Genomic DNA, 11277 nt, shown 5'->3' with positions numbered 1-11277 from the left:
ATGGCTAAGAAAAATCTGACAGTGACAAGTTTTGCAATAGGTGAAAAACTATCAGTATAGTAAAATAGTAGAGATTATGATTTTATTTTATTCAGGAGATTATGATTTTATATTTGTCAATAATAGAAAACAACCCCTTAAGAGGGGTATATTTGTCAATAATAGAAAACAACCCCTTAAGAAGGGTATATCTTTCAACATGAGAAAACAACCCCAAAAAAGTGATATATTTTCTAATACAAGAAAACAAACCCGTAAGAGGGGTATATTTGTAAATATTAGAAAACAACCCCGTAAGAGGGATACAGGGTTGTCAATATTAGAAAACAACCCCGTAAAAGGGTTATATCATTTCTTGAAACTAAATAATAATAAGGCTATAAATATAAAGTAAAATAGTAGAGATTATGATTTTATTTTATTCAGGTGATTTTATAATTTTATTTATATAATATAAGAATATCATTTCTAAATTAGTAGATGAATTGCATTTTTGAGGGCATATTATTTTAAGAAATCGTCTAAAATTATAGAACCTAATTAAGGAGTAAATTTAGTATTTATAATGCCTCATGATAGTAATAATTTAAGTATTTAAATTTATATTGTATTGATTTATTAAATTACTTAGTTACTAGGATTAAATTGATATCTATATTTATAAAGGGGGGTTAAAAGTAAAGTTTGTTTTAAAATAGGTTTAAATAAAAAAATATATCATCTCTGGTATTTATATAAATATTTATTTTGATAGGGGTATTTTAGTAATTTATCTATTAAAAGCAAGAGTAAGTAAGTAATTATATAACCTTCATAATTCTAATTTGAGCCAAAATAAGTAACTAAGTGCTTAATTGAAAGAATGATATAAAGCTTGAGGGTTTAATAAGAACTTTAGGGGGGGTAATAGATATTAGGCAAAACGATCCTAAATATCTCGACCTTTGATCATTTTCGTCAATCTACCCTCACTTTTAAAATTTATCAATTTGGTCCATCATCTTTACATATTATATCATATCTACTTACAATTGTTTTAGCGTGTGCCACTCATAACATGGCATGCACACGTGGCTTATTTGTTTGACTATATGGCTTACAACTTAAAGAAGCTCAAAACTTACTGTTTTATGCTTTAAATAAAGGGAAGGGAAAACCATCCTAACTACCACGACCTTTCACTATTTTTTCAAATATATCCTCACCTTTTAATTTTTTCTTTTTGGTTATCATCTTTGTATTCTCTATCAAATCTACCCAAGTTGTTTCAGGCATGTGCCTATAATGACATGGCATGCAAATGTGTCTTTTTCTTGCCAACATAGAACACATTGTTGTCAACCCCAATTCACCGTTTCAATAAGTGTTGTGTTTCACAGATTATCTTAGACAAGTGCAATAAGTCATACATCAGTTTGTTCAAAAAAAATAAAAGTTGGTCGGATCCTCAAGGACAACAATACCAAAGACTAGTAAGAACGCAACTTTGGTGATTCAAGATGGGCAGCATGTTCTGCAAAGTCTTTATAGAAGTTTAAGAAGTTCCCCTAAAATTGCATGGTGCATATGTGTACTATAAATAATATTGAAGCATTTGTTTTTTATTTAGGTTCATTGGGTAGACATATATAATGCAAACAATATTGACTCGAAGAACTTTTTGTAGTATTTTTATCTGACATTAATGTTATTTTTGTCTGAATTTATTTAACGTCATCATAGGCACACGCCTGAAATAACTTAGATAGATTGATATAGAATGCAAAGATGATGGACCAAAAAGATAACATTATAAGGTGATGGTATATTTGAAAAAATAGTGAAAGGTCATGGTAGTTGGGATGGTTTTGCCTTTTTTTTTTTTTGATGTGATGAGAGTGGGTTCTATGTTGGCATGAAAAAGACACATTTGCGTGCCATGTCATCATAGGCACATGCGTGAAACAACTTGGATAGATTTAATATAGAACTCAAAGATGATGGACCAAAAAGGTGGTAAAATTATAAAGTGAGGGTATATTTGAAAAATGGTGAAAGGTCGTGGTAGTTGGGATGATTTTTCTTAGATATTAACTAAAGAATAGAGAGACTAAATGTTATTATGGAAAGGAACAGAAAGAAAAAGAAAGAAGAAAGAGAAAAGGACGAAGAAGAAGAAGAAGAAGAAGAAGGAGGAGGAGGAGAGGGAATTAAGGCTGCCAATAATGGCAAGTAAGGGAGGAGTTGGCATGGGAAGTGAGGAAGTTGACCGGAGATGCAGTTAACATTAGCGAGCTCGAGGGTGGCGGTGGCAGCAGTTGTTGTTGGCTGTGGGCTGCAAATGGGGAAACTAAAGTTTATACCATCGAAGGTTTGGGTCATCAGATCTTCCTCCTCCAATGAAAACAATAGGTGGAACTGGTAGCAATTGACTTCTCTCAACCTGGGCTTCAAATTGGCAGTGGTAATGCCGAAAATGGTGGCTGGAGCTAGGAATTTCGGTAGAGAGAGAAAGTAGGGGCTGTTTTGGTTTTTCTCCTTTTCTGGCCAATGACGTTGAGCTTCAGATAATCAGAGGACATATTCAAAACCTATGCATCACAAGCTTTTTAATAACACTAATTTCGTAGCGATCAGACTCCGGCAAAGAATGGACGATTAAAACTATTGGTGAAATTTCAGGATGATCGGGAGCTAGATCGGAGAAGTAAAAGTTGAATTCATTCTCTATTTATTATTTTAATTCCGTAGACGTACTAGGATTATGGATAGGACTCTAGTAGCTAGAGACGAGTAGACTAATTTAGCACGCGTCTAGGTAAAATACTAGTTATTCATCGTTTCTTTGTAGATCTAAAATATTGGTTGTTCATCATTTTTTTGTTGATCTAAATTCTTAGTAAACTAATTTTATGATTTGTTAATTAGAAATTATGGTATGAAAAGAAATATTGGTTAGTGTTTATATTAAGAATGATTATTATTGTTTATTTTGTTTATATATATATATATATATATATATATTTATAATTATGAGGTAAAGGAAGTAATATAAATTTACACCATATTAATTATTAGGTTGAAATAATTACCTTGGAAATGATTTAATAGAACATAAAATTATAGCTAGAAATTGCAATAATTAATTGATTATATTTAATTGAGATTCCAACTAAGTGATTATTCTATAATTTTTGAGTGCGTTATTAGTAAATAATTGATATGATAATAGAAAAAATTATATTATATTATAATAAATAAATTAAAAGATTACATATAAATTATTAGAGAAAATAAGCAGAATCAAAATTAACTATATGATAAATAATATGGTTGAAATAAAATGATTAGTTTGGGTATGATACTTGATTTGTGAGATAGATCACCTGTTAAATTTTTAATACTTAAAATTAATTATAATAGCCAATGGATAAATATTAATATTGAAAAATAAATTAATTTTTAGAGATCCTGGATGGAAATTATTGTGGGATGTGTTGTGTGAATATTTTCTTACAGGTTTTGGACTCGTTTTTACAAGGAAAATTAGTCCGTTTTAGTAGAATTAGTTAATTGAAATAGATAGATAATTAATAAGATTGTGCTAAAATAAGATTAGAAATAGAATTAGATTTTAGGTATAGAATAATAGACGTTAGTTGAGAATTATTAGAAATAAGATTTAAGATTAATTCTAAAATATGTGTATGCGTGAATTTTAGGATTGTGTGTTCGGATAGCAGTCTAGAGGAAATTAAGTGAAGGTATAGTCGGTTGAGTCCTGCATACCAAGTGAGTGGATAAACCTATAACATTGTATTTTTCAGTAATATATTATTTATATTTATTTTCTTATGATTTTTTCCAAAACTATCATTGAAGCATGTATTCTAAATGTAATTTAGAAACTTGATATTTTCTATAATTTATAAGGCATTTGTAATTAAATCTTTTTTAAAGAAAGGACATAAATAAAAAAGATTACTTAGAGCACATGCATTACTTGATTACTAGATATAAATTAATTAGAATCATGAGTTTCACATGATACAATCATTATATGAAATGGCAGGATTATATTGTTAATTAATTAATTAGATTACATATTTTGGGAAGTGTTTTGTTGACTTTGGATGTGCTTTGTTGAGTTGTGAAGTATTTTATCTATTACAAGTAATTTATCTCAACTATTTGAGGTTTGGATAGTACATCTTATAAGAGAGATTCTGCCAATTTTTAAAAAAATTGTTATATTTAATTTTATTTATGTATATATATTTGTATAAATTTTTTGAGTGGAAGGACTCTCTTTATGAGATGGTAAGGCTAGTATAGAAGCAGCTGGCTCCTAGGAGATATACTGATACTGCACAAGTGAAGGGGCAAAGGACGACTCCCATATGTTCTAAAGGAGGCTTGTCCTAGATGGCAGGCGTAGTGGTCCGAGAGTTCCTTCTGAGCAATTGCAGCGTGTCAATCCAGAAACCATTAGAGTAGGGTAGGAGGCCCTGGATTGGGGGCGATCTCCACAGCTGCTACTGGTGTGATTAAGAAGCACTGTTTTTGATAGCTTGAAGATACTATCTTGTAGCTGGCACATCAGTTCATGAGAGAGACGAGCAGATTAAGCTGTTGGAAGACCGTCGTGTGCTAGTTGGTGCATGGATTGACCTAGAGCACTCAACATTTTGTCCTCGGCCTCTCTATTCGACCCCTCTGATGACTCGTAGCAAGATCTACCTTTGAGCGAGTCATAAGTTTATTATTAGTACTTCTCCTTTTTATTTTTTAGTACTTTCTCACTGTACATCAACTTAATGATATGAGATTTGGTTAGTTGTAGTTTTTAGAGTGTTTGCATTTATCAATATTTTTATACATTATAAAATTCTTAATTTAAATTACATGTCTCTTATGTTCCATTGTTTTATAATTTAAAATTTTATTTTTATTGTATATAATTGTTATATATATCACTTAAACAACATGCAATATAGTAATAATAAGACTAAATTTATTAAAAATATCTGATAACTATTATTATAAAAAAATTCTAATATAAATTTAGATACCACATGTTAGTAGTCTTTGATGTGGTAGCTAAGCAGAGACCACTTGGCGACCACAATTAATTGGTAGCTAAAATTAGAGACCATCTAGCTAGCGACCACTTTTAAGTGGTCTCTAAAATATCTACCCCTTTAGCGACCACATCATGTGGTCTCTAAATTAGCTACCATACAATTGTGGTTGTTAAGTGATCTTTAGGTGGTCTCCCACATCAGTAAAATAACGACCAACTAGAGATCAGATAGAGACCATACTCGGGGTAGCTAATTAGAGACCACATAGTATGGTTGCTAATTTTAGAGACCACATGCATTTATGGTAGCTATTTTTATTAGCGACCAGGTTCTTAACGACCACAAGATATGGTCTCTAAGTGGTCATTATATTAGTTTAGTGACCACTTATGTGGTCTCTAAACTGTTGTTTTTTTTTTTGTAGTAAATATAATTGTAAGTTAAGTTATATGTAATATATAAAAAAATAAAATTTTTAAATATAAAATAAATAAAATAGTTATGCGATAGCATGAGCAAAATATACATACATACATATATATATATATATAGTAATGGTGATCCATAAATATACGAGTCCTTCTTATTTTCATAATTAATATATATATATATATATTTTATATAATGAAAGAAAGGAGGTTAGAAAGTCGAGATGGAAGAATAGTAAAAGAGAGAAAGCTAAAAAATTCATTGAAATAAAATTTTTCAAATATCTCATTTTAAGATAAAAAAGAGAAAACTTAAGGAAAAAATTTATTTATTTAATTAGAATAATTCATCTCAATCAAGAGAAATGTCTTAAGAAATAGGAAAAAAGTCGTGTAAAAAAGAGAAAATATGACTAAAATATTGCTTTCATATCTATATATAGATAAATAGATTAGAATAATACATGTGAAATACGCTATTGATTACATATTTTGATTATAATTTCTTACTATAGATATATACAAATTATATAATTAAATAATACAAAATCTTAAAATTTTAATTATAAATAAATAATATAAACACATAATTATAAATAAATATAAATAATTTACTAGTAATTATTTTAATTTTTATCTATTTATTAATTTTAATAACGATAATATCATTCGCTAAAAAAAGTTTATTTTCTTTTTTAATATGATTTAACTAGCTCTATGCCCGCCCAATTCAATTTACATAAAAAGATATTTATGTGAATTCAAATTAATCTACAACATTATTATAAATAAATTATTTAAAGATATATATAAATCTATATATAAAAATATGAAATTAAACTTTCTTTATTTAATAAAAAGTAGAAAAATTTCTAATATGAATAAGTAAATGATAAGATTTTTTACAAATTAGAAAGGATTATAAATTTTTGTAATACTATTTTGTAAATATATATAATAATATATATATTAATTTTATCACATATTTGTACTTCAATTATGTTTTGAGATAAAAGTAGAATATATGAATAAAAAAATGGTCATTAATATAAATTGATTATAGCAGTAAAATAGCCTAGTGTTTATCCTTTAGGCTAAAATTATTTTACATGAATAAAATACTTATATAAATTAGATATTAACATGCATGTGTATAGTTTATTAGTCATAAGTTATTTAGATACATATATAAATTTATGAATAAAAACATAAAATTAAAATCTTTTTTTGAAATCGAACATATATAGAATTAGATTAAAAATTTTAGAATAATTCTTATAAAGATAGTAACAAAAAAAAAAATCAAAGTAATTAAATGATTTTCGATCGAAATTATAGAAACTTTTTTACAAAAATTAGATTAAAATTTTTAATAAAACTTTATGATGATAGGGTAAGGAAAAGAATTCATAGTAATTCAATGCTTGAAAGTAAAATTATAAATTTTTTAATATCAATTAATAAATATTTTTTTAATAATTAATATACCTCTTTTAATACTCATACAATCATTACTTTTTAATATTTTTTGGAATAATTATAAAAATTGTATTTGAACTTGTTAAGATTTGACAATTTAAGTGTTTAAATTTTTAAAAGTTACAATTTAGTATATGAATCTAGTAAATATTTACGATTTAGTGTATATAGCTGGTCAACAACAGATTACAAGTTATCTATATCAGCTTATTATAAAATAGTGTGTCAACTTATTAAAACTTAATAATCAAGTGTTTAAACTTTTAAAATTATAATTTAGTGTGTACAATTAAAATTTATTAATTTATAGACAAATAAAACTCTATTATATTTTCATAGCGAAAGATAATATTTACACACGAAAGAGGATAAAATTTTCATATAAACAATAAAAATTATAAAGATGGATAAAAATATATGATTAAATACTATACATGTCATAAGGAGATGCATTAGTAATTAACATTATAGTTAAAATTATCATCTTCAATAATGATCGATTTTGTTTTAGATGTTTATACTGATTGGTTGAAGAAAATAAAATGTCGCTCAAAATTGGATAGAGATTTCTTTAAAAGAATTGATGAAAATAGAGTGAGAACAGTGTAATGATGGTGGTAGTAACAATTGTGTATTAATATATTAAAAATAGATACTTTTTAAATATTTTTTAAAGACTTTTTTGCATTTTATTCTTTTTAATCTGACTAAGCGGATAATATGTATTTTAAGATTACAAATTTTTAATTGCTATTGACCTACTATATACACTCAGTTGTAAGTATTTACTAAATTCACACACCAAATTATAACTTTTAAAACTTTAAATACTTAATTGTCAAATTTTAACAAGTTCACATATCATTTTTGTAATTATCTAGCTTCTTTTATATAGGTTACCAGGCCCATACACTTAAATATTAATTTCTGATTTCACACGTTAAGTTGTAACTTTTAAAAGTTTAAACACTTAGTTGTTAAATTTTAACAAATTTACACATCATTTTTATAATTATTCATATTCTTTTCTCATATAAATTCTTATATTTATCGCCATTTAAGAAAATAACTTAAAATTCTTAAAATTTCTTATAAAGAGAGCAAGTTACAACCTTACTTTCATACTAAATTAGTCCCGCCCATAAAGCGGTCTCTTAAACTGCTGCTATATTGTAGAGATGACTGCAACAACCACGTCTTGGGATGGTTTTAAAAACCGCCTCTAACAATTTTAGGGTTGATTTCAATGCCCCTAAGCTTCAATTTAGCCTCCGGAAAAGGTTTTTCCTCTTGTAGTTGGTTTTAATTATAGATGATTAATAATAATAAATAAATTAATTAATTAATGCAAATGTAACTCTTAATAAATATTATCAAATGTCAATATTTAATTTAATTTATTTATAAATAATATGGTTGACTAAATCTATCTAACAATTTCTCATTTGTTAATGATAGCAATAAAGAAAATGAAATAGAAATTTGTATTGGTACAAGGAAGATTATAAGCAATAAAGTCAATGGCCAAATTTGACCTCCTTCCAATTATTTTATAAAGGTTGCGGAGTAAATGATGAACATAAAGAAAGCAAGAAAAGTGAAATCAAGCTTTCCTTCAAATTACATAATATAAATCATCTGATGCTTGCTTATTTATGATTATTATCGAGTGTCGGAAAAAAAAAAAGATTTTATTAAGTTTCTGAGTGCAAAAAAAAAAAATCTTAATTTTTTTTACTCAAAAACTATTAAGGACAATCGAAAGACAAATTACATTGAGAGACTGCTAGTGAAATTAGACTGCTGGTGCATGATGCTACATCATTGTTCACATGAAAAGGAAAAGAAAAGAGATAACAATGGAAACTCTTGATTCTAAGTCAAGGAGGGAGCGAATCGTGTGTTGGCTTGGTGTGAAGAAGAAAAAGGAGAAAGAAAAGAAAATCTCACCAGCTTAGTGCTAGGACTTGACTCAATGCTATATTTCTAAAGGGTGTCTAATATGGTGGCTAAATATAAAGGACTTAGCCACGACTATCTATAGTTACTAACAAGAGCAGCCACAAATATTGATCGCCAAGTGGTCTCTAATTAATCCAACTACCCACCGTGTAGCAACCACAAAGGAGCGGCGGTTAAATTAGCAATTGTGAATAAATGGTCGCTAGATGGTAATTCAATGGTCTTTTAAAGTCTCTTTTGTTTAGCATTTAACAATCATAATGAAATCAAATAGTAATCACATTTCATGGTTACTATTTTGATATGTGGTCTCTATTTTAGCAATCTCATAGAGTTTTAATTACTAATTTATTTAGTGATTAGCATTTTAGTGATCATTTCATGCAATTGTCAAGCGGTTCAGATTATCGTCCGGTAACCATTTCCTTTGATTGCTAAATGCCTTTTTTTTTCTTTCTTCTCTTTATTAGTAAAGGTCTATCTTGCAAAGAATATGAAAAGATTGTTTAAGTTATAGAACTGCATTAATGATGATAAAAGATACAATATACAATTAATATTAGAAATTTTTTTGTCTAAGCTTAGTGTATGTCTCTATCTATTAATCAAATCGACAGATGATTGACATATATAAAATAATTTTAAATAATGAAGTATGTGTCAATCATCTAATCATAAAGTGTAAAATACTCATACATATGTGCCACTTTCCTATTAGTTGTGGTGTATGCACCAAACCTAGGTAAGAATCTAAATTTTATAGATTTATCTTGCCAAAATCATCAAGAGAGCTTTTTTCCTGTAACGACTCTGAACCATATAACGTGAGATATTGTCCGCTTTGGCCCCTACTGGCCTCACGGTTTTGTTCCTTTGGCGGATTCGAGATCTCCCAAAGAGTCAATTTGGTCACTAATTTTTTTAATCATACTTAATTTAGTTCTTTTCAAATTAATGAATTTTTTTAGCTCATACCTTTGTACATTTGGCTTAAATTAATCCTATTCCTAAAAAATAGCATTCTTTCTTGAAAATAAAAAACAATTGAAATTTTTTTAATAATATTTAAAATTATTTTATAATTTTAGTAAAATTAATATAATTAAATAATAAATAACTATTACTAGCATTATTTCTGCAAAACCACTCTTACCTTTACCGCCCTCATTCACTATCATTATTAAAAAGAAAAAAAAAACAGTAAAAAGTAGCAAATTAATTTTTTATAGTGTTTCATTTAAATAATAATATATATTTTTTGATTTAACTAATTTAATTTAATATAAAAAATATATATGTATCCACTTTCTTTTTAGAGTGTGCAATTCACTCTCTCATTTTTATAAAAAATAAAATAGAATTATGAATTCGAACAATAAAATCAGTAGCCAAATTGAACCTCTTTCCTGAAAAACTCAAACTGAAAAGTCTATGCAATATTAAGCTTCATAGAAGCTATTTTTGTTATTCCTTCATAGCCAAGCCTCATTACATCACTTTCGACATCAAAGTAACCTGTCCTATTGACATTGCAGTTATGGATCAAAGACATTTCTCCACCAGCATACATAGTTCCTTTCATTCTCAACAAACACACTGCCACAATGATAATCTATTAAAAATAAATTAGATAATCTTTAATCTAACATAACCCTAATTTCAAAAGTAAATTGACGAATACTTTTATTCTTAATTTTCAAAAGCTTAAATTAAATAATACTTAATCTAACATAGATCCTAGTATAGTTAACCCACATTTCCAATAAATAAGATGAGTTAGATATAATCCAAAATGTTAACTGGATAAAGAATGGGGACAGTAGAAGTCTAAAGATAAAGAGAGGAATAGATTTTTACTTTGAGTGCTTTGTGAATAGGAATCAAGGTAGTCAGATAAGAGGCAAAAGATGTATTTGTCTTTCTATAATATGTTGTACATTAGGGTTTATTAAGATTTTTTATATCTTAAACGCAACGGTACTGTTTAACACAATAGGATGAGTCAGCATTAGTTGCTGACTCATCACCTATTTGTTGGGTTTCGCCGAAAAATTGACACACCAGCAACATTAGGTGGTATTTTGGATGAAGGGTGAAATTGAAGAAAATATGAAAGTATGATAGTCAAATTGAAAATCCTGAAAGTCCATGCTAAATTTGATACCAAGTGAAGAGTGCATGTTTTTTTAGCTATTAAAGCCTATTCACAATGTTCAGTTGTGTTAATAGTGATGGAGTTCATGCAATCTCTCAGTAAAGAAAGATGATTGCGGTATTACTATGCTGAATGATGACTTGTAAAAGAATGAGAAATGAGGTTTTAAGTCATGTTTGGTTCGTAGAAT

The sequence above is a fragment of the Ricinus communis genome, chromosome 10, assembly GCF_019578655.1.
Source record: "Ricinus communis isolate WT05 ecotype wild-type chromosome 10, ASM1957865v1, whole genome shotgun sequence".
Taxonomy (NCBI): domain Eukaryota; kingdom Viridiplantae; phylum Streptophyta; class Magnoliopsida; order Malpighiales; family Euphorbiaceae; genus Ricinus; species Ricinus communis.
Note: the sequence above shows the minus strand (reverse complement) of the source record.